This window comes from Phragmites australis, chromosome 21, assembly GCF_958298935.1.
Source record: "Phragmites australis chromosome 21, lpPhrAust1.1, whole genome shotgun sequence".
NCBI classification, from domain to species: domain Eukaryota; kingdom Viridiplantae; phylum Streptophyta; class Magnoliopsida; order Poales; family Poaceae; genus Phragmites; species Phragmites australis.
This window is the reverse complement of record NC_084941.1, coordinates 4,656,814-4,678,076: the sequence shown is the minus strand read 5'-3', so window position 1 is coordinate 4,678,076 and position 21,263 is coordinate 4,656,814. Positions and strand designations below refer to the sequence as shown.

The 21,263-nt window shown below is 40.0% G+C and overlaps 1 long non-coding RNA gene and 1 pseudogene across 1 annotated transcript; both read right to left on the bottom strand.

Moving 5' to 3' along the window:
• Positions 1-12,598: 12,598 nt before the first annotated feature.
• LOC133904051 (protein HESO1-like) lies at positions 12,599-16,842 on the bottom strand (annotated as a pseudogene).
• Positions 16,843-18,833: 1,991 nt separating this feature from the next.
• LOC133903874 (uncharacterized) lies at positions 18,834-19,897 on the bottom strand. Its single transcript, XR_009907377.1, has 3 exons — positions 19,366-19,897; positions 19,114-19,287; positions 18,834-19,030 (listed from the first exon to the last, which is right to left on the bottom strand). It is a non-coding gene; the product is annotated as an uncharacterized LOC133903874 (long non-coding RNA).
• Positions 19,898-21,263: the final 1,366 nt, after the last annotated feature.

The window sequence follows — 21,263 nt, the reverse complement described above, 5'->3', positions numbered from 1 at the left end:
GATATTCATTTGATGTCTTGGTAGTCTGACTCTATGCGCATGTAAAATAACTTTTCCCTCCTTATTTTTGAGATAATCGGTCATTACAGCTCCAACTGATTTGTGCAATCGACAAGAAATTAAGAGGGCCTCATGCAGTATTTGATTATCAGGAAAAAGTTGTTATGAATAAAGATTGAAATATAATTGCTGCTTTCACAAGTTATCTGAGGCTGTTTTCTTGGCAGTGGACAGGCATTCGAGTCAGTATGCAAGTGTACATGTCAGTAGAAAAAATATCAGGTTAATGTTGGAAGTGAGAAAAACTGCTATTTGGGTCCCACTTGGGCACTTTATTAAGTCCCCCGAAATCATATAGTTGATCTTGTTTTCATGGAATCTATATATAATGTTCTGCTGTTGGCACCGAACTACCCATATTATAATGTTAAGATTATTCTATAGATATTTCTGTTCATTCTGCATGGAATGGAATGCTTAACGCTATGCTTAAACATGGCAAGTCTGACATCATACTGGGTTGACAGAAAGTTGCCAGAACACGAATCTGCTGGTCATGTTCATGGGAAATAAACAGCGATTCAGTTTTTCTTGCTTGTTAATTATGTCCTCATGAGTTTAGGGCCCTCTATTTCTGGAATTAAGCTTGTTTCGCATCCACCACTATGGGTTCTTCCTCCCGTTCGATGGTGTATGTCCCTCCACATTTTGGAGATGGGGACTCTTACAATTACGCTATTGTTTAACAGACAGTACATGAAACTTGTTTTAGTTTGAGTCTAGTCTGCTCATGTTGTCTTTGAGCTTTATTTATACCGCCGACTTACTCTCAGGCATTAACATTATACGTGCACTTTAGAGTTTACTGGTTTGCTTTCTCCAATATTTTGTTGATCTGGTTTTGCCTTCTTTTTCTCGGATATATGTTGGCATGTTGCAAATGCTACAGAGTACAGATCCAGCCTCGAAATTTAGTACCCTATGTTTTGAAACAGATGTTGGTTTAGGAAGTTAGTTTTGTTCTTAAATAAATGTCGTTTTAGGTTTTTTAAGTGGCGTTTTCCTAAAGAGTTCTTATTAAAAGACATTGGAAGTTTGAGTTGAGAACGAATAAATGTGGTGTATTAGTTGCTATTAATTGGGAGTGTTGGAAGTAGGAGCAATAAAGACAGTTGGACGTGTCAAAGGTTAAAAAATTGATTGTAATCTTGTTTTATGTGTTGGAGGCTAAAATAACATCTTAAAAAACAAACGGAGGGAGTAGCTTATGTATTAGTCTACAGGTAGATGCTCCATTTAATTATTATGATGGGATTGTCGTCTTGTTTTTTTATATTAAGTGTAGCTTTTACAAATAAGATCAATGCGAGACTTCCCCCGATTAGAGCTGTTCGCGGCTACCGCTTGATGAGAATTCTCGGCATGAAGTATAGTTTCTTTGGTTATGTCAGTCATCAAGTTGATCCAGTCTTTGCCGCTAGGGTAGTTAATCTGTAGGGGGGGGGGGTTGTTGGAGGGCCTCTTGTAGAAAGAGCAGCCTCTGAGCTGTTGCAGATCTGAAGCGTTGGGTTCCCACTTGATGGTCGGGAGATGCGAGATCCTGGATCCTGTTGGGATTTTGGATCAGAGTAGTTGTCATCAACGGAGATTGGTTGTTATTTCCCACAACTGGAGCAGCGGGGTCCCGTGTATTTGCAAGATCATTATCGTCATGATTGGACGGGCTGGCACCCCATCTCCGATGACGAAGATTTCTTGGGGTAATCTCAAGCTGAGGAGGAGTTTAGATCCATCATGGACTTGTCATCAGAGGAGATCTCCGGATAGTTATTTCGATAATCCATGTTGTCGGAAGTTGTGGGGGAGGATCCTGACTTACGGCAAACGTCGCTTGCGCGATCGTCTTGGTAACCGAGCGATTCAAGTTCGATGCTGTAATCTTTGGTGCATTGATCTATAAAATAACTTACCTCATCACTGGAGTCGTCACCAGTAAAGTTGCCGCTGAGTTCCACCTGATCAATCGTCGGGACCTCACCGATCGAGAGGGTAAAGTTGTCGTAGGATCCCTCGTGTGAGAAGTCAGTTCTCGGTGTAGACTTGGATGAAATCGACGACATATGTGTTGAGGATTCGATGTCTTTGGTCATATTCCCTGCGGACGGCGCCAACTGTCAATGATTTATGAACTGTCGATCTTACGAATTTGTGAAGAAAGTAGGGGATACTCCTTGTAGTTGAATCACACATTACACATATATTTATACAGGTTCAGATCTTCCTTAGAATAATAGCTCTACGTCCTGTTTGTCTTGTATTGATCTTCAAGACCGTTTAATGAGAGGGGGTCTTGGCTAGCCTAAATAGATTTAAACCTAGTCGAGGGGCTCCTTACATGTAGTCTCGGAGAATTGCTGATGTAGATCGGAAGTATAGAAGGTTCGAGAGCTTGAGGCTTCTATAAGCTCGAATGGCTTGAATGGATCTGTCCTCCATAGGTCCCTCCCGCTCCCCCCCCCTCTCTCTCTCTCTCTCTCTATATATATATATATATGAAGGTAATCGTTTGATTTCTGGACTCCTTCCTTATCATCCTTAGAGATAAACTTACCTGTTTATGAGGTATCCCGGTACCTACGGTCAGTTTTCATACGTTTAGGGATTCCCTTTGCATGCACGGGCATATACCTTGAGAATACAGAAAACCCTAGGAGACTTAGATACGGTAATTTTATACTACCCATCATCACTCGCAAAGCGAGGCTAAGCAGATCTACCCTTCCCTTAAACCCACCAAAACTAGGAGATAAGGAAAAATATGGAATTCTAAGGTAGATCCTAATTTGGGATTCTCAACAAGATTACTAGCATGCAATTTTGAAAATAAAACATTTGTAAAATAGGAACAAAATATGTCAAGGACAACTTGCCTTCCTGGTGCTCAGCGAGTGCTTCAATCTCTTGATTCTAGAACCTTCTAAACTCTTCCTCTGGAACGTCGGTGTCTAAGTGTGAAAATAAAACAAGACGAACCAATAATAACAAAAACTCAAATTAGCTTATTTACGATTTTTGGTCCATTTATAATGGAGGAAAAAGGTTGAACATTGTTACAGCGGGTGAGAACGGGCTTACAAAGTTTGTTCAGGAGAAAAGGAGAAAGGTAGGATGATAAGGGGAATAGGAATATTTCTGGAGAATTTTTGGGATTTTTTATGGGGTTAAAAGGAATTATTTGGATTTTATTATGATTGATTAGGAGTTATCATGATTTATTAGGAATTATTATGAGTTATTATACATTAATTGAAATTACTATGAATTATCAGGAGTTAAAAAAGAATTACTATACATTAACAGGATTTAAAGTGAATTAAAAGAGCATTAAAAGAATTAAACGAATTAACAAAAAATTATAGGATTTATTTAGAATTATTTCATAGGAAAAACTCCAATTAAGGCATTAACTATTTATTTAACATTTTTCATATTTAACTAAATTACTGAAAAACCTATTTAACAATTTTCAGCAATAAACATAATTAATTTACTACTGAAAAAGGGTTTTGTGATGTAGGCATGACGTCAACCGAGAGGTTAAAGTGCTAAATAAAAGATATGCTTACCTAGTGTGCTGACTCGGCTGCCACGTTGGAAAGACATGTGATATGGTGATGACATGGACAGTGAGGTGGCTGCATACGTCGGCGGCTGACTGGGTTCGAGCGTTTAGATCTAGATCGTGCATCATGAATCCTGCTGTTGAGACCTAAAAGAGTGGAGGGGTACGTGCTCTTCTAATTGTGATTGCTGAGAAGGAATCGGATGGTGGGGATTTTACGAATCGAAAGGATATGATGCAATCTAATCCTGGCTGTTGGAGTCAAAAGGGACTGTCTATGCCTTACCTCCTTGGCTTCAGGTGCACAAAATGGCGGCGGCTCTCCTCTGCGGCAGTGCTCGGTTGGGACATTGTCAGAAATGCGCTTGAGGGCTTGTCTTACGACGATGAGCGGCGGAACAAATCGAGGATGAGTAGGCGACTTCATCTGATGACGAGATGGACATCTAGGCTTCGCGTAGAGCGTAGGCGGCGGCGTAGACGTTGAAGAGAGCATACGAGGTGTGGAGCTAGTCGTAGAGGCGCTTGGGCGGTGTTTTGTCAGTGAGGTGACGAGGGTGAAGTTTTGGAGTGGCGTGGTGGTTTGGGGGAGTTTGAGCACCTATTTAGTGGAAGTAGCAATGACATACTGCTTCTCACTCTTTCATGAAACTGCTCCTCCAGCTAATAGGAATATATAGCTGGATGTGGATTTTCTTGAGTCCACATATCTGACATAGTCTGAATCCATATATCCTAGTACCTCCAAATGGCTTGACTTTTGATATGTGAGCATATGATCGGCGGTGCCTTGTAAATACCAAAGAGTCTTCTTTGCAGCTATCCAATGATTTTTTTCCAGGATTACTTTGATAACGACCCAGCATCCCAACAACAAAGCTGATATCTAGTCGAGTACAACAAAGCTGATATCTGGTCGAGTACACGTCGAAGCATACATTAAGCTCCCAACAAGTGATGCATATGGAATCGATTCCATTTCTTTACGTTCCAAATTATTCTTTGGACATTGTATTTCACTAAATTTGTCCCCTTTTTGAATTGGAACCAACCCTTCGGAGCAATTTTTCATTCTAAACCTCTCAAATATTTTGTTAATGCAACCTTTATGAGACAATCCTAAAAATTCTTGTTTTCTGTCGTGGAATACTTCTATTCTAATAACATAGGATGCCTTTACAATATCTTTCATTTTGTAATTATTGGAGAGGAATTTCTTTACATCATGCATCAGAGACTAATCATTAGTAGCAAGCAGAATGTTGTCAACAAACAGGACTAAGATAGCGAACGTGCTTCCACTGACCTTCAGATAGATACACCGATCAACGAGATTTTCTAGGCAACCATATGCTATGATGGTATTGTTGAACTTAATATACCATTGACTAGAAGCTTGTTTCAGCCCATATATTAATTTCTTTAATTTACACATCATATCTGCTTTTTCTGGAGCAGAAAATCCTTCTGATTGGTTCATATAAACCTTTTCATTCAAGTCACCATTCAAAAAGGCGGTCTTTACATTTATCTGGTGGAGCTCTAAGTCAAAATGTACCACCAAAGCCAAAATAATTCTCAAAGAGTCCTTAGAAACTAGAGAAAAAGTCTCCGTATAGTCAACTCCTCCTTTTTGTGTAAAACTTTTGGCGACAAGTCTAGCTTTGTATGTTTCAATATTGACTTTTAAGTCACGTTTGGTCTTAAAGACTCATTTGCATCCGACTCGTTTTGAACCCTGATTCAACCAATTCCCAGATTTTATTGTCATTCATTGATTTCAACTCTTCTTTCATAGCACTGAACCCATTTTTCAAATTATCACATTCTATGGCTTGCTTAAATGAGACTAGATCATTTTTGATACTCAAGTCGCTTTCTTGCTTAAGTGAGTAAACCACATCTTCATCTAAAATTGTCGGTCTTTTATGTCTTACAGACAATCGCACTATTTTATCATTTGGCACCTCACTTACACTTGTCGCTTTCACATTATTAGCCAGTTCAGAGACTATCCTTTCAATAGTGTTGTTAGACTGTGATAAAATACTGTTAGGAGTAGTATTAGATTAAATTTCATTAATATCCACTTTTCTTGGATCATCACTCCCACTAACCTCACTATTTTCAATGAACCAAGCATTTCCCATTTCAACTATTCGTGTACTATGGTAAGGATAATAAAATTTGTACCCTTTTGATTTTTCAAGATAGCTGATGAAGTAAGCACACCACAAGCATGTAGGTGTCTTAAACTAGGTTTTCTTCCATTCCATAATTCATAAGGAGTTTTAAGAACTACCTTACTAGGAACCCTATTCAGTAAGTACACAATAATACTTAATGCGTGCATCCACAAAGATAAGGGCACATCACATAAAGTATTTACCACCTCTATCAGATCTCACCACCTTTACTTTTCTATCAAGTTGCCATTCTACCTCATTGACAAACATCTCAAGGATGCTTGCAGCTGGAGACCTTTCATACAGTAAGTATAGATAACAATAACATGAAAAATTATCAATAAAGAGAATGAAATATTTTTTACCACTCCAAGAAGAAACATCAAATTGGCCACAAATGTCAATGTGTATCAATTGTTATAGTTCACTACTCTTTGTAGTTAGATGCTTTGATATGTGTGAGGATTGCTTACCCTTAATGCAATCCACACACACATTCCAATCAACAAAATTCAATGGAGGTAAGATTTCTATTTTACTAGCCTCAAAACTCTTTCTTTGGACATGTGACCTAATTTTTGATGCCACAAGTAAGCAGATTGCTTATTATGCACACTACGTTTATTTCCAACAATATGCTCAACATGAAACATGAATTTAGAAAAACCATCATCAAGATTAAAGTGGTAAAAATCATTTATTAACGTACCATAACCATAACAGTATTTATTCTTATATAATGAGAACATACTGCCTAAAACCATAAACTTAAAATCTATTACATCTAACTTGCACATAGATACTAGGTTTCTAGCACATTTAGAAACATCAAGACACTCTTACCGCCTAAAACCATAAACTTAAAATTTATTACATCTAACTTGCTCATAGATAGTAGCTTTCTAGCACATTTAGGAACATAAATACACTCTTTTAAATCTAAGTGCACACTGGTTTCGAGGTTTATTCAATAAGTCATGGTCCCTTCAATTCATGTCTTCATTTTGTGCCCCATGTACAAGAACTTTTAAGGTTCGTTTATGAGTTAGATCAAAAGTAATCTCTACGTAATATGTGAAGCATGAGTAGTAATACCAAAGTCTAACCATTAGGTATCATTAGGAACTTTAGTGAGATTTGATTCTAAGCATACAGAAACATAATGTATACCTTTATTTTTAAACCATTTCTTTCTCTTTGGCCAATCCTTTTTGAAATGGCTAGTTTTCTAGCAGAAATGACATCTCAAGTTCTTATGGATTTGCTCCTCATTAACATGAAGTGGACTTTTCACCACCTTCTTTCCCTTCTTCCCTGGTTTTTCATTGTTGCTGCTAGCACCATTATGCACCGTGAGATAAACAAACTGATCCCTATTTTTTTTTATCCTCCCTTCCTCCTGAATCAACATGGCCTTGACTTCTTGAATGTTCCACTTTTCTTTAATAGTGTTGTAATTCACCTAGAATGGCCCAAGCTGAGGAGGAAGTGAGTTCATAATAAACTGGACTAAAAATGAATCATTCACATCCATGCCCATAGAGTTTAATTTTGCGGCAACGTTTGCCATACTTGTTACCTGATCATGAACAGGAAGCGACTAATTAAACTTCTTGGTCGTCAACTCACTCATGAGACTCTCCACAATGGACTTGTCGGTAATATCCGAGTGAGAGTATTCGAGTATTCTTTCAGCTTCTCTATGAATTCTTTTGCATTATCAGTTGTGGGCATCAACAGCTTAACATTTTTAGCAATTGTCAGCCATGTCAAGTTCAAACTTAGCCTGTTTGACCATTTCTAAGATTCATAAAAGATACGTCATCCTCACTACTATCCTCAGTAATGGATGTGGGTTTTTCAAGAACTAGTGCTACATCCAAATCCATAGCACCTAAATAAAACCAAATTTGTTCGAACCAATCAGTATAGTTTCGTTGAATTTGACAAGCCCGTAACTTTGACTTAGGAAATTAATTGATGCTACAAATATCCTTAAAAAAGCTTACAAATTAATACTTTGAGTAAATGTAATGGATTCAAGAAAACTTTTAGTGTGTGTCTAAAAATATCTTTGGATGAAATTTAGATACATGATTGGAACAAAACATGATGCTAAAATAAACACATTTATTGGATAATCAACCTTACTCAAATAATATAAACACTATCTTTAAATAGACTAACAAATTTATCATGTACTTCGAGATATCTTTTTTGTTGCCAATTATAAGCACTAGTCCACCTTTGGATGACCTCCTAGCTTACAACTAGTGAACTTAATTGTTCATTACATCTTTGAATTATTAGCATCGATTTTATATGAACAATTGAAATGTACAACTAAATATTTACAATTCTTTTACAAGGTAGGCCACTTTGGTGACTAACATGCTTTGATAATAAAAACATACAGTTGACATGTTATTAACAATTATGCCAAGAACAATTTGTGAGCATTTGTCTATTGATTTTCATCCAATACTGTATGGATGGATACAATCCATTTGTTTACTAGTTAATTCTTTAATCATGCCACATTGTGCAACGAAATAATTTTCATGTTACATGTATCTTTTCTTGGCGTAAGACGTCCAACATATTCAATGATAAATTAAATGTGCTAAAACTTGTCTCTGGTACCAAATGTAAGTAATATTTCACAGAAGCTATACAAGACTATATTAGCACAAATTGATTCAATCGAATAAAACAAATTAAGCAGCAGACTTTTACGTGTTATATTTGCTCTTTGTACCTTCGAAGCATTTCTCCTCTCTTCCTTCTACTCTTAGATGTCCCCTCGATGATTAGAGAACAAGTATTTTCATGCAATGTGCAGTCTTTGATATGCTCCTACCACTTTATGAGCATTAGCCTTTCCTTAATGGCCCGCACTAGTATGCATGTGTGCGTGCACTGTGATGTTAATCTGTGCTTTCTTTGATGTGATCGGAATCTCTTTCGTGGTTTAGAGTCCCATCTATTTATACGACTCCAGCACGTATCTCAAACCGACATGATAAAGCCAAACCGTCACTCTTCTTTTCACATGGCAGCAACTGTTAACTGCATGACCATTAATGCATGGTAACCGTGTTTAATTAAAGCACATGGCAGCACATGCAGTGCTTGTTTTTTCACGTAAAAGAAAGCTGCCATCTTTACTTAGGCCCTGTTTGTTTCAGCTGTAGATTGTGAAAAGCAGCTTATAGATTGTGGATTGTAAGAAGCTGGATTGTAAAATCTGGATTGTAAAAAGCTGGATTGTGAATTGTTAGAATCTGGTGGAAAGCAGATTGCTGGATTGTTACAATCTGTGTGTTGGATTGTAACAATCCAGCTTTTCCAATCAGCTGTTTGTTTCAGCTTTTGGATTGTGATCAGAATCCAGCTGTTTGTTTCAGCTTTTGAATTTTGATCACAATCCAGCTTTTATAATCTGAAACAAACAGGGCCTTAATAGATCCACTCTTTACTAGTAGATCCACTTTTGATATCACACACAATTTGATCTTTAGTGCATATACTTAATCTTTGATCTTTGGATCAATTTGTGATGCACATGCACATTTTCTTTTGAAGGGGGAGCGAGGGTATTTCAACCCCATAATCCTTACTCTTTTAATTAGTCTAGCAATCATCACACACTTATATTTTCATATAAGAACCATTTTTTATTAATTACATAGGACATTTTCTAACACTCTATACCCTAATCTTCTCTACTTCCTCTGCGATTTCAGTGGTCTGAGTGTTACTGCAGTTGTGATCGCATGCAGATTCTCAAGAAGGCGTCCAACGTCGGCTCCTTCGTTAAGAGGGGGAGGTCTCCGGGCACTTCAAGATATGGAACTTAATTTTTAGTGGATTGATAATCTACTTTAAGGTAAATAGTCACTTTTAATACAATCACATGACTTTATGTGATTTTAGACCGTTGGATATGGGAGATGAAAGGGCCAGATCTATCGCTACAGTATATGTGGTATAGTACCAAACAATAAAATAATGTGTAGGATCGATAGAATTAAGTAAGAGAATAAGATAAAAGAATCACTACTACATAAACCCCTATATATACCGGTCCATCACTGCCGGTTCCTAATGGGCCTGCAGTGATAGGGAATCACTGCCGGTTCAAAAGCCGCACGGGAAAAATACAATCACGGCTGTTGGCTTGAGCCGGCAGTGATGCCCTGCTCCATCTTCACTGCCGGTTTAATCCATCGACCGGTAGTGATAGCAGGGCATCACTGCCGGCTTGTTATATGAGCCGGCAGTGATGTCTCGACTATATAAAAGTCACCCTCTACTTTCTCAAGCCCGAGCACACAATAGAGAGGAGCTTTGTTTGCTCGATGGAGGCTATTTTTGGTCACCAAGTTCTTAGTGGCTTCAAAATTTTAGAAATTTGCAAGTCGATGTCAGCAATGCTCAGTGCTTTCTCCGATGCAGACTAGGCAGGTTGCCTGATGACCGGTGGTCCACATGAGGGTATGCGGTGTTCTTTGGTGCAAACTTAATCTCATGGAGCTCAAGGAAGCAAAGCACAATGTCCAGATCGAGTAAAGAGGCAGAATACAAATCACTTGCTAATGTAACTGCAGAACTAGTCTGGATGCAGCCACTTCTTCAAGAACTCAGCATAAATCAAGGACGGCCACCGGTACCGTGGAGTGACAATTTGAGAGCCACATACCTGTCAACAAACCCAATATTTCACACACGGACTAAACATATTGAGATTAATTTTCACTTTGTGAGGGAATGGGTTGCAAATAAGTTTTTATAGATCAAGTTCATAGCGTCAGGAGATCAACTAGGAGACATATCCACCAAATCACTAGCCATACGATAGTTTGCGAACTTACGACACAATCTGAATATCACAACTGGATGAGCTTCGATTGAGGATAGCTGTTAGAAATAGTGTTCGGTTAGGCTGATATGATATGGTGGTTAGGATTCATAGTCTGTTGTAACAAACATGTAACAACTTCTGATCTTGTACGATGACCTGCACTATATATACATGACATCGCCCCTGGTTGTGGTGCCCTGAATATCCCCTAATCCTCATCTTTTGTTACACCCAATGTAACACCCTACTCTATGACTAAAACATAATTCAGCCAAAAATTCAAATTTTCAGCAACACCTAATCTGTATTTTGAGGTATAACTAACATATCAACACATGCATGACAATATAATATCTAGATAAGATATAAACACCAATTGAACTGAGTTTTTTGCACCACAAACGAGAATAACTCTTCTTAAAACAAAGCTTATAACAAGCAAAAATGCCGCACTACTAAAATGAGTTTTTTGCAACATGAATTGGATTGTTAACATTGTGGTGCGTGGAAGCTTCTAGTCTCCAGCCCATTATGCTCGCCAAAATGTTCTAGGCATACCTGTAAAAGATATAACATGGTGAGATAAACTCAGCAAACAATGACTATGTATATAAACATATCTCACACACAATTGAATAAATGATTTGAAAGCAAAAGATTAATCACCAAGATAGGTAACGACATGAGCAAGTACATGGTACTTTATCTCATGATAAAAGCATATGCTAAACCTATTCTCCGGATTGTCTTAAAAAAACAATGATACCATATACTCCCGGATTTCTATATTCTCCAAAAGATTTCATACTCTTCAAACGTTATGAAAATATATGAATGCCATGATGCAACTCCATTTGAGAGTTTAGTGTTGGGTGATGCCAACCACTCATGCAACTCCATGTACTAGTATTAGTCATGGCACGATGGCGGTGACCGGCCTTTATCTCCATATGAAGTGCATATGAATTGACATCAATGCTCAAAATTTTCATAACTCCTTATAATGAATAACACCATCACCAATCCATGATGCCAATGACATAGTCAAAATCATTAAAATAGCTTGGATTCAATTCATCAAATGCAATATAATATACAACATGCACCATTAAGCAACGCCATCCATGATCTGAATAAATTAGGAAAGGCAAGCAACCTAGTATACAAATTATAGGCACATAAGCACTCGCATAGTTTAACAACCAACAACCATACCATAGGTAAATATGAAGATAAATCAAATAATTATTCTTGATGCTATATACTTTATTTTATTCATAAGAGAGGTAAGACATGAATATAGACATAGCATTGACCACATCCCTACGTTACTTCCTTTTATTGAGATGAGGCATTGGATGAACTCGATTGTGTAAACCGAGAAGTATTAAAACATGGTAGCCAATGTTAATAGAGCCCCAAAATATTTCCTCCAAATGGTTCCAACAACTCCCCACATCAATGTGTTAACCAAGTCTGTTCTAAAACCCACCCTGAAAACATCTGGAAGCTCAACATACCCCGCTCCAAAGAATACCGCAGCTTGCCCACTACTGTAATGAGTTAGTGCTCCAAACAAATTTGTGTTTAACGCCAAAGGAAGTGCTGACAGGACACGAGGAACACCAGCTGCTATATGCATAGCCAGAAATGCTGAGTATAAAGCTCCGACATGCCCAATTTGGCTTGCAAGTAAATAGTGGATGAGGAAGTAGGAGGCCTCAATAACACAAAAATGCTGCAGGCCACTTAATGAGAAAGACAAGCAACTTGGCAACACAACTCGACATCCACGAAACTATTTCCGAATTAGTGAGCTGTCCGGCCATCCCAATCAGAGCAGCAAACCAAGCCAATGTATCCCATATTCGGGCATCGAAATCTTGCTATGTTTGCCGCACACACTTCATCAGCATGTTTCTCACCTCAAAACGCCATTTCTGGAGTGTTCTGATCATAAATCTCCTTTAGAGGTGGTAAGATTGTAGGCTCACATATATGAAAAATGATAGATGATGAGCAGGCATAGAGAATATGGGTTAAGAGTTCCAGCTTTTGGACCATTAATATTTCAAGCTTTTGCCTTGACCAATAAAACCATATCGCTGAAGCGCATATCTAAAGTATTGATCCAGTAGAAAATTTTGGACTTAGATCAACCAGGGAAGTTGTCAATTGATATATCACAGGGAATTCCAAAATGGTTGCTCACATACTGAGGAACTGGAACTCTTGCATTAGGAATGAACTGCATATATCCAGCAACACCTCTAGATTGTGAAGCTCTCCTTAGTTCTCTTAAGACATTTTGCTCCTTTCTCTTGCTTATATGGACGCTTGATCCATTCCAGAGATCAACTGATACATCCAAATCATCTGACGTTGCATATAGATTTGATACAAAGGATGCAAAGGTTTGACAGAAGCACCTCTCGAGGCTTCAACTGAATAGATGGAATCCTTTAGCTCCTGGATTGCACATAATCGTTTCTTTCTATCTTCCTCCACCGGTTAATTTGATTAGAGAAAGGATGTCTTCAATACATTTCTTCAGCAGATCATAGTCAATACATGCGTAATCATACTAAAATCCTAGAGAAACCATAGACGGTGTAGTGGTATAGAGTGAAGTTCCATAACCCACAAAACGGAGCATAAACGGACGTCATGCAACAACGATGGTACGGAGTGAAGAATCTGGCATTTCATTGGTATGTATCGAGTTGCATGCATCAACCAATTCATCCAAAAACTTAAGTTGATAGGGAAAGATGAGTAATTCACTTATACTTCAAATCTCCCCTTCACGTGGAGGCTCCCTCATGCCTCAGACATGGAAATAAGAGTCAACTGCAAGTTTTGTTTAATTGCGTCCGCCAAGACTTGAACTCGAGACCTCTGGCCCTGATACCATATTAAGCTGCATGCACCAACCAATTACACATAAAAGCCTAAGTTGATAGGGAAAGATGAGCAATTCACTTGTACTTCAGTAATATGGAGTGAAATTGAACTTTGTCGATGATAAATAATGAAATTGGGACAATCTCGATGGCATACAGTTAATTGACCCTTTTTTATACACATATGTTACACCCAATGTGCTAGATGCTGGGGTTTCCGTGGTCCAAATAAACCACCCGTCTTAGCAGCGTTCATTACCTTTTAGCATCCATTTATTGATACTTCCACCCCTTTCTAATTGCAGATGCCAACTAACATAGAAGAACTGGAAGCTGCAATACAAGGTATTGAATCGGAAGCAAATTCTATGTTGTTTCTTAGCCAAAACGTTTTGCAGGAGTATCAAAACCGGCAATGCGAGGTACAATCAGAGTTTGCTTTACTTGCATAGCTTCTTTGTCCTTAGCTATTCAGAATCAGTATATTTCATCAGGGATATAAATTCCTTGACAAGTCTGTTAAATAAAACTATGCCTGGTTGATGTGTGCAGTGTGCTGACCAGTTATTAGGGTACTTACGTTTTCATCTTTGTTGGGTACCCATGTCGCTGGCAGAGTTGTCTATTGAAAGCTTAGCACTAGCCTTTTCTTGGGTTGTCAACATGTGTTTCTTATATCTTGCTCTAGGGCATAACTTGTTAAGGAAATGATGAATCAAGGGTGGTGATATGAAACAGTCTATTTTCTGAACCGCATTAGAATTTGTGGAGGTTGCTTCCGCCTCCAGACTTTCCCCTTGTGGAATGCTTTGCTTTATATGCATAACGTGCTGATATTTCAGTGTAATTGTGTTATTATTATGTCTTTGTGTCAAAGAAGTAGTATAGTAAATATTGCACCTTGGAGCCTTGGACCATTTCAAAAGATAACAAGTTTCAGTTACAACAATAGCATTTCGTCATCTACCATATCATTATCTCTTACATTGAGCTACTCATCGACCTACTACTTCCACCTAGACTTCTTGCTGACACTGCCTATTTGGATTGAACAGATAGAATCAATATCAGATAAACTTAAAGACGATAAAGAAGAATATGAACGATGCTGCTCTGAAATAGGAACCATAAAAGTTCAATCACTTCATTTTATCATATATATTGAAATCATTTTTTAGTCTTTTAGGATTAATCTCTTTTGACTTGGCTTTGACTGTTTTGTAGGATAAATGGCTTCCGACTCTGCAGACTCTAGTTTCAAAAATAAAGTTCAGTCGTAACTTTCAAGATATGGTAGTTGCCGGAGAAGTTTCACTGGGTATGTATAGTTCTGTATTTTGCCATTATCAGTACAATATAGGATAACACACCAATTGTTGTGCATAAATCTCCTTGCAGATGAGCACGATCTGGATTTTGATCAATATGGCATTCTAATAAAGATGAACTTTAGGTGAGTTCCTTTTCCAAGTGTGAGCAATGTTCTGAATTCTGATATTTCTTGAAATTGGATAAATAAATAACCTGCACTGCTGCACCTTATTAATCACGGTACTGCTTCCTAATGGTAACCTTGCTTGGTATTGCCTACTCCTAATTCGGACAGGGTGACTAGGCTCAGTCCTATTAGTAGTCTACAAATGATCTATTAGGAAGGAAAAATGATGAGAGGAATATTAGACAAACAGTCTTTGTCCTCTAAGGCTCTAACAAACAGTCTTTGTTAGAGCCTTAGAGGAGTCTTTACCTCATATTTTATTTATTACTTGCTAGAATTGATAGTACAGATAGCTGAAAGTAATAAAAGTAGAGAAAATGACAGCCTCAAGCAGAGCGAAAAGACTGATAACAACACTTCGTTAGATGGACCAAGTTACCTATTCCTGCAAAGATTGTCTCCCTCTTTCTGTTGTCATTGTAGCCCATAGTGAAAGGTAGGTTTTCGAGAATTGGATGAATTATAGCACACTAGGTCTTATATTCACTTATTTACTCCTTCAAAGTTGTGTGAATTTCTTGCTTTCTTAAGTTCATGAACGCAAAACTCTGAACTAGACTGGCCATGTCTTGTTGTGTGCTAGTATATTTGTAGTGGACTGCACCGTCTTGAAAAAGAACACTATGTGCAGTTCCATTTCTAAGTGAAGATCACTATTCATTTCCATGTGGTCTAAAAGTGAACAATGGTCATGTGAAGTAGCCAGTAGGTTTAGTATAGGTTTAGTATTTCAAAAGGCGGTAGGTGGGCGGTGGGGTGGCACCTATAGTTCGAAGTCTTCCGACCAAAGTAGTCGGAAATGTTATTACGAGGAAATGATAAAAAAAACAGAAAAAGTACACGGAAACAATAATGCAAAAACTTTGGACTCTACTGGCTGTTTATGAGTTTTTGCGTTCTAGACCGTAAATTACCGGCAGTAATTCCAATTTTTCTCCGATCCCTAAAAGGCCCATAAGGCCACGATGACACAAAAGGGCCATAGGCCCACCCAGGCACATGATACCTCAATTCTCTCTCGCTTAATCACGCTACAATGCATCACGGTCACGGCTCACATCCAGACCTCACCTCACGCCTTATGGTTTATGTGGCCTCCCCAACTTGCCCCTTAAAACACTAGGGTCTTATCACAAGTCATATAACACTTGTCTTATGGAATGTATCTTGGTGTTTGTCTTATGAGATGAGTCATGTAAGACTTGTGAGATATCCATGCTATATTCCTATACATGGTGTTAGGGCCCAGCACTATGGTTTGGTGTTTTCCGCTCGCGTTTAGTAGCAACCGTTCACTAGCTCTAGTATCCACATGCTTTCAAGGAATTATCGATTCTCAATCGATACCGATATGTTTCTATCCTGATAATATCGATTCCGATTTTCCTGTAGTACTAAGTCTGTTCCTGAGAAAAAAATGAAACTCAAAGTGGTTTAGGTCTTTTCTCATCGTTCCGGAACTGTTTTCACCACTAGTTTTGATGGCTTTACAGTTAATTGACTACTTTGTAATCTTTAATTTATTACCAATGGTTAAAGAAAAACAGTTAATTCATTTTACAAGAAGGAAAAGAGATGAATCAGTGGAGAAGATCTTTTGTCTCCTGTATTCTTAGTTGAATTGGAACAGCAAGAGCAAGATGAAGAACCATGAAAAAAATGAACCTGCCATATTTCGAGGCATTGAATTCTCGAGCGACATCCTGCATTACCGTCACAAATTTGGCATCTGCATCATTTCCAGTACAGTTGGTTTGGTCAATTTCCATCTTGGTTAGAGTACTCAGAGAGCACTCACCGTGCATATTTGTCTACTTTGCTTCAGTTGCACCAAAAATATAAATAAAAAGAAGTGGTTTTGATGTCTTCACAACACAAGGTTTTGACAGTCGGAAGAGTTAACATTGAAGAAAGTGTGCATTCTTAAGTCTAAGGTCATATAGGATGTGATCTTTGCTCGCAACACAAGTTTACAGTTCAATGGAGGAGGGGGCGGGGGGCGGGGATCTAACAGGACAAAAAAAAATCAACATATCATGTCGCTTCTATCAAAGTCATCTGTCAGTCTCATGTCCATTTTCATACATCTCCATCCTAAGATGCCAAAGGCAACTAGTATTGTCCGCCGGATCTGTTAATAATATGCATACGTTAATAATATGTTGTTTGAATATGCTCGTGGTAGCATAGTAATATTTTTAGTTATGATATTAATGCAATATACTCGTGTGAGTGGTGTTGCATGAATTGATCTTGACTCAAGCTAGAAAAAACTTATGCTCGTATATAAGTGGTTTCGTGGTTTGTTTATGTCACTATTGCAGAAACCTCCTTCACTGTCGGCTCCAAAACCACCTTCATTGCCGGTTTTGGAACCGGCAGTGGGCAACGGGCAGTGATAGTCAATGACTATCACTGCCAGCTCGGTGGACCGGTAATACAGGGTCCTATCACTGCCGGTTAAATCCTTCAACCGGCAACGATAAACCTGAAATCACTGCCGACTGAAGTGTTTTGCCTCTCCTCCCTCCCCTCCTCTATCCTCTCTGTACTCCCTCTCACTCCTCGATCTCTCTGTCTCTCTCTCAATACATGCATACAATGATACATATATTTAATGTAAATTAATAATAAAAACACCTTCATTAATACATAGTAATGAACACATATTTCAAGTCATAGGCATCGACAAACACACATATATAAATAATAGTTCTCACAGGTCACCCCAGAAAAGTCGGTCGAGTTCAGCCAGTCCAGTATCCCTCTACCTCTACCGATTATCGACTATTGGCGTGTGTACATCCGGGGACGCGGGGGGGGGGGGGGGGGTGGGGCGATGGTGGTGGAGCATTGGACCTGGCCACGCCTGATCGACGGCAGCGTCGTCTAAGCTCCAGGCTCGCCGGCGTGTCGAAGATATCTAAGTCTGACGCCTGAACGCCTCTACGGTTTGAGCCTTCGGTCTCCTCCGCAGCACACCGATGGGCCACCCTCTCCTCCTCATCCTCCTGGTCACGCTTATGGGACACAGCTTCTTGCTCCTCCGCAACGCACAGCTGACGGGCCAGCCTCTCATCCTCCTCTTGGGCACGCTTCCTGGCCGCTGCTTCTTGCTCCTCCTTCGCATCATCGTTGGAAGGCCATCCTATCGATACCAACTTTGCATCATACATAGTAATTCACATCATTCATTAATAAATAGTAATTAATGACATACATTAATATCATGTCATTTGGCGAAATATAATACGTTGTCAAGCCCCTGGTAGAAGGAATGGTGTCATCTGAAGATCTGTGACGCGTAGATAGCACGATTGATTCATGAAACTCACTGTTTGGATTGATAATATGTTCTAAGTAGAACCCGACAATCTGTTCTTGAAGGGCATGTATTTCTGCAGGTTGTAACGCATTTGTGCGTAGTTTCGAGTGCTGTGTTTGAAGAATCGAAAGAATTAGTCATTGAAAATGTATAAAAATTGAAAAGAAGGTATCGATATGTTATTTCATACCTCAAGATTATTGAACCTAACAACGTCTCCGTTTGGGCTGAATGTGTGCATATTAGTAACAACATAAAACACGCAAAGATTATTGCCGGCTACCTGCCTCATACACTTAGAGGAAAGGATTCGTTAGTAGAATAAATTAAACCTTTTTATTCAGTAGGAAATGCAAGACATGAATATTTCTTACGTATCGAAAAGTCAGTTTTTACATCATATTGCTTCCTTAATGGAAAGTAGATGATACTCTTTTTTTGTATCTTGTGTACGCCCTATATGTGAATATGTATACCAATTAAACTTAGATGCAATCGTCGAGAAGATTAAATGATCGAGTTAACCTGTTTAGCATGTTGATGAGGTGTTGGTAAGTCGTCTGATCTCTCTTTTGTGAGTCCAAGACAACTTGCTCAAGTCTGGGTGGATGACAAGGAGGATCCAATGAAAACTGCAGAATATATCACTATAGCAAATTAGTACTAGAATCGAGTTGCCCATAAAATGAGGACGCCCTGGCGCACAAACACGTACTCATAATTGTAGGGTAAGAGTATGAATTTTTTGTATTTGTGGTGAAGCAGACACGTCAATAAATAGTCCTCGGTGAAGTCTGGATTCTCCCTTATAAGTTTCTGGTTCACAAGCCCAAAATCGATGAATCCTACTTACTTATCTAAGTCTTGTCCGCATGCTTGGATCTTCATTCTACGAAAGAGAGAAGTTAGCTATGCAATTTCAAGGTACAAGATCATATAACGTGAATTATATGCATAAGTCACTTACAGAGTCTACACTCTGACTATAGCCACATTGAGGGCATCTGGCTTATACAATTCATACAAGTCATTGAACTACACCCAGAAGGAGCCATCCCCGTTTAGAAAATAATCATCTGTATATCTTACGAGGAACGTCTGAAAATCCCGTCTAGAATGCTCCAAGTACCACTGATGTAATCGGCGCATTTGAGTTGTAAGGTTTCTTTCTATATCTGGTTTGACCAAAGGTTTGGTCAACTCAAACGGACATGTAACATCCAACTTTTGGATATCCGCTCCCATAGTAAGTCGTGCTAGTTCCTCTGCTATTATTCTTGATTCAGCTAGGAAGTCCGCAATGCTTGGAACATCCTTAATGATTGGGTCTGACTTACTCTTGGTAAAAATGTATCTGCTGGATGGTGAAAAACTACTTCTTGTTCTCGCAATCGACGCATAGACAGCACATGTATTGAGGCTGTGTATTTAACTTGTGCGTCGCGGCTTGTACCAGGAAACAATCCACGCCGTTCTTGTACTCTGCGCTCACACGGCTTGTGTCGGAGGATTAACTCCTGTCGCAGGGATCCCGAGAGACCCCTTTTTAGAGATTCGGCCGGGGGGATGATCCTGAATAAGTTCATCGGAGAAATGAATGAGAGTAAATGCAACGGCCGGTGGTGGGGGATGATGACCTAGTGCAGAAAGAAGTAAATGCACTAGAGTTTAGACAGGTTCGAGCCGCACGGGGACGTAATACCCTACTCTTGTATGGATGCAATAAATATCCTGAGGAAGTCCCTCAAGGATGTTGCTAGTTACAAGGATTGTGGTCTAACTAAGAGCTTGAGGCTCCTTGTTCTTCGGCTGGGACTATGCTCTCGTCCTGACGCTTGGGTGCTTGCGGTCTCCTGTTGGCTTATCTGTTTCTTCTATTCATCCAGTGATCTCCCTTTCTTCTCTGTGCCACCGGCTCTTTTAAGCACTCGCCGGCTACGACATGCCCCGAACGGGAAGGAGGGGGGCACAAGTTCCAAGACCCCATCACTGGGAAAGACGTCATCATTTCTTCTGGGTGAAGTGACCGGAGGGTGGAAAAACGCCGCACGCCCGGTCACCTGTCACCATAAACGCCCTGGCAATGGGCGCCGTGGAGAGGGCCCACTGGGCAGTCGCAGAGCAACCCGGCGTGCCCGCCCTGTCTTGTTCCTCTGCCACAGCAGGGCGGCAGACGGAACGCGATCCTTGCGATGATACGGGTTATACGGGATGGGACCCGTGCAATTAATAGCCCCACGCCTCTCTGCCAAAGCATGGCAGGAACTGACGCTGCGGCGGGAGCAGTTGGATTTGTCAGGCCACGCATGCTCATTAAATGCGGCCTCGGACCTCTGACTGGTGGGCACCTCATCGGTGGGCCCCTCGGGGGCCTTTCTGGGTCGTCGGGGAACCGAGTGCTCGGGGTACTGTTCACCTCCCCGAATACTCTCTCCCGGGAATGCCTATCTTTGTCTTTGGGGTACCGGGCGCTCGGGGGTACTGTTCACCTCCCCGAGCACTCTTGTATGGACCTTCGGGGAACCGAGTGCTCGGAGGCCGCCACGTGCAGCCCCGAGCACTCTCTCCCGAGCACTCTTGAATGGACTCTCGGGGAACTGAGTGCTCAGGGGCCGCCGCTCGCAGCCCCGAGCACTCTCTCCCAGAACTCAGCTCTTCTGATCATCGGGGGACTAGGGTGCTGGGGGTGACCGGGCACCTCCCCAAGCACTTTCTTCCCGGTACTTAGACTCTGGGGATCATCGGGGAACTGGGGTGCCCGGGGACCACTGACTGTGGCCCCGAGCACTTTCTCCCGGGACTTAAGCTTCTCTCATTCTTTAGGAGGGACCTCGCGGGATGGCGCCATGTGGCGGATGGCTGGCC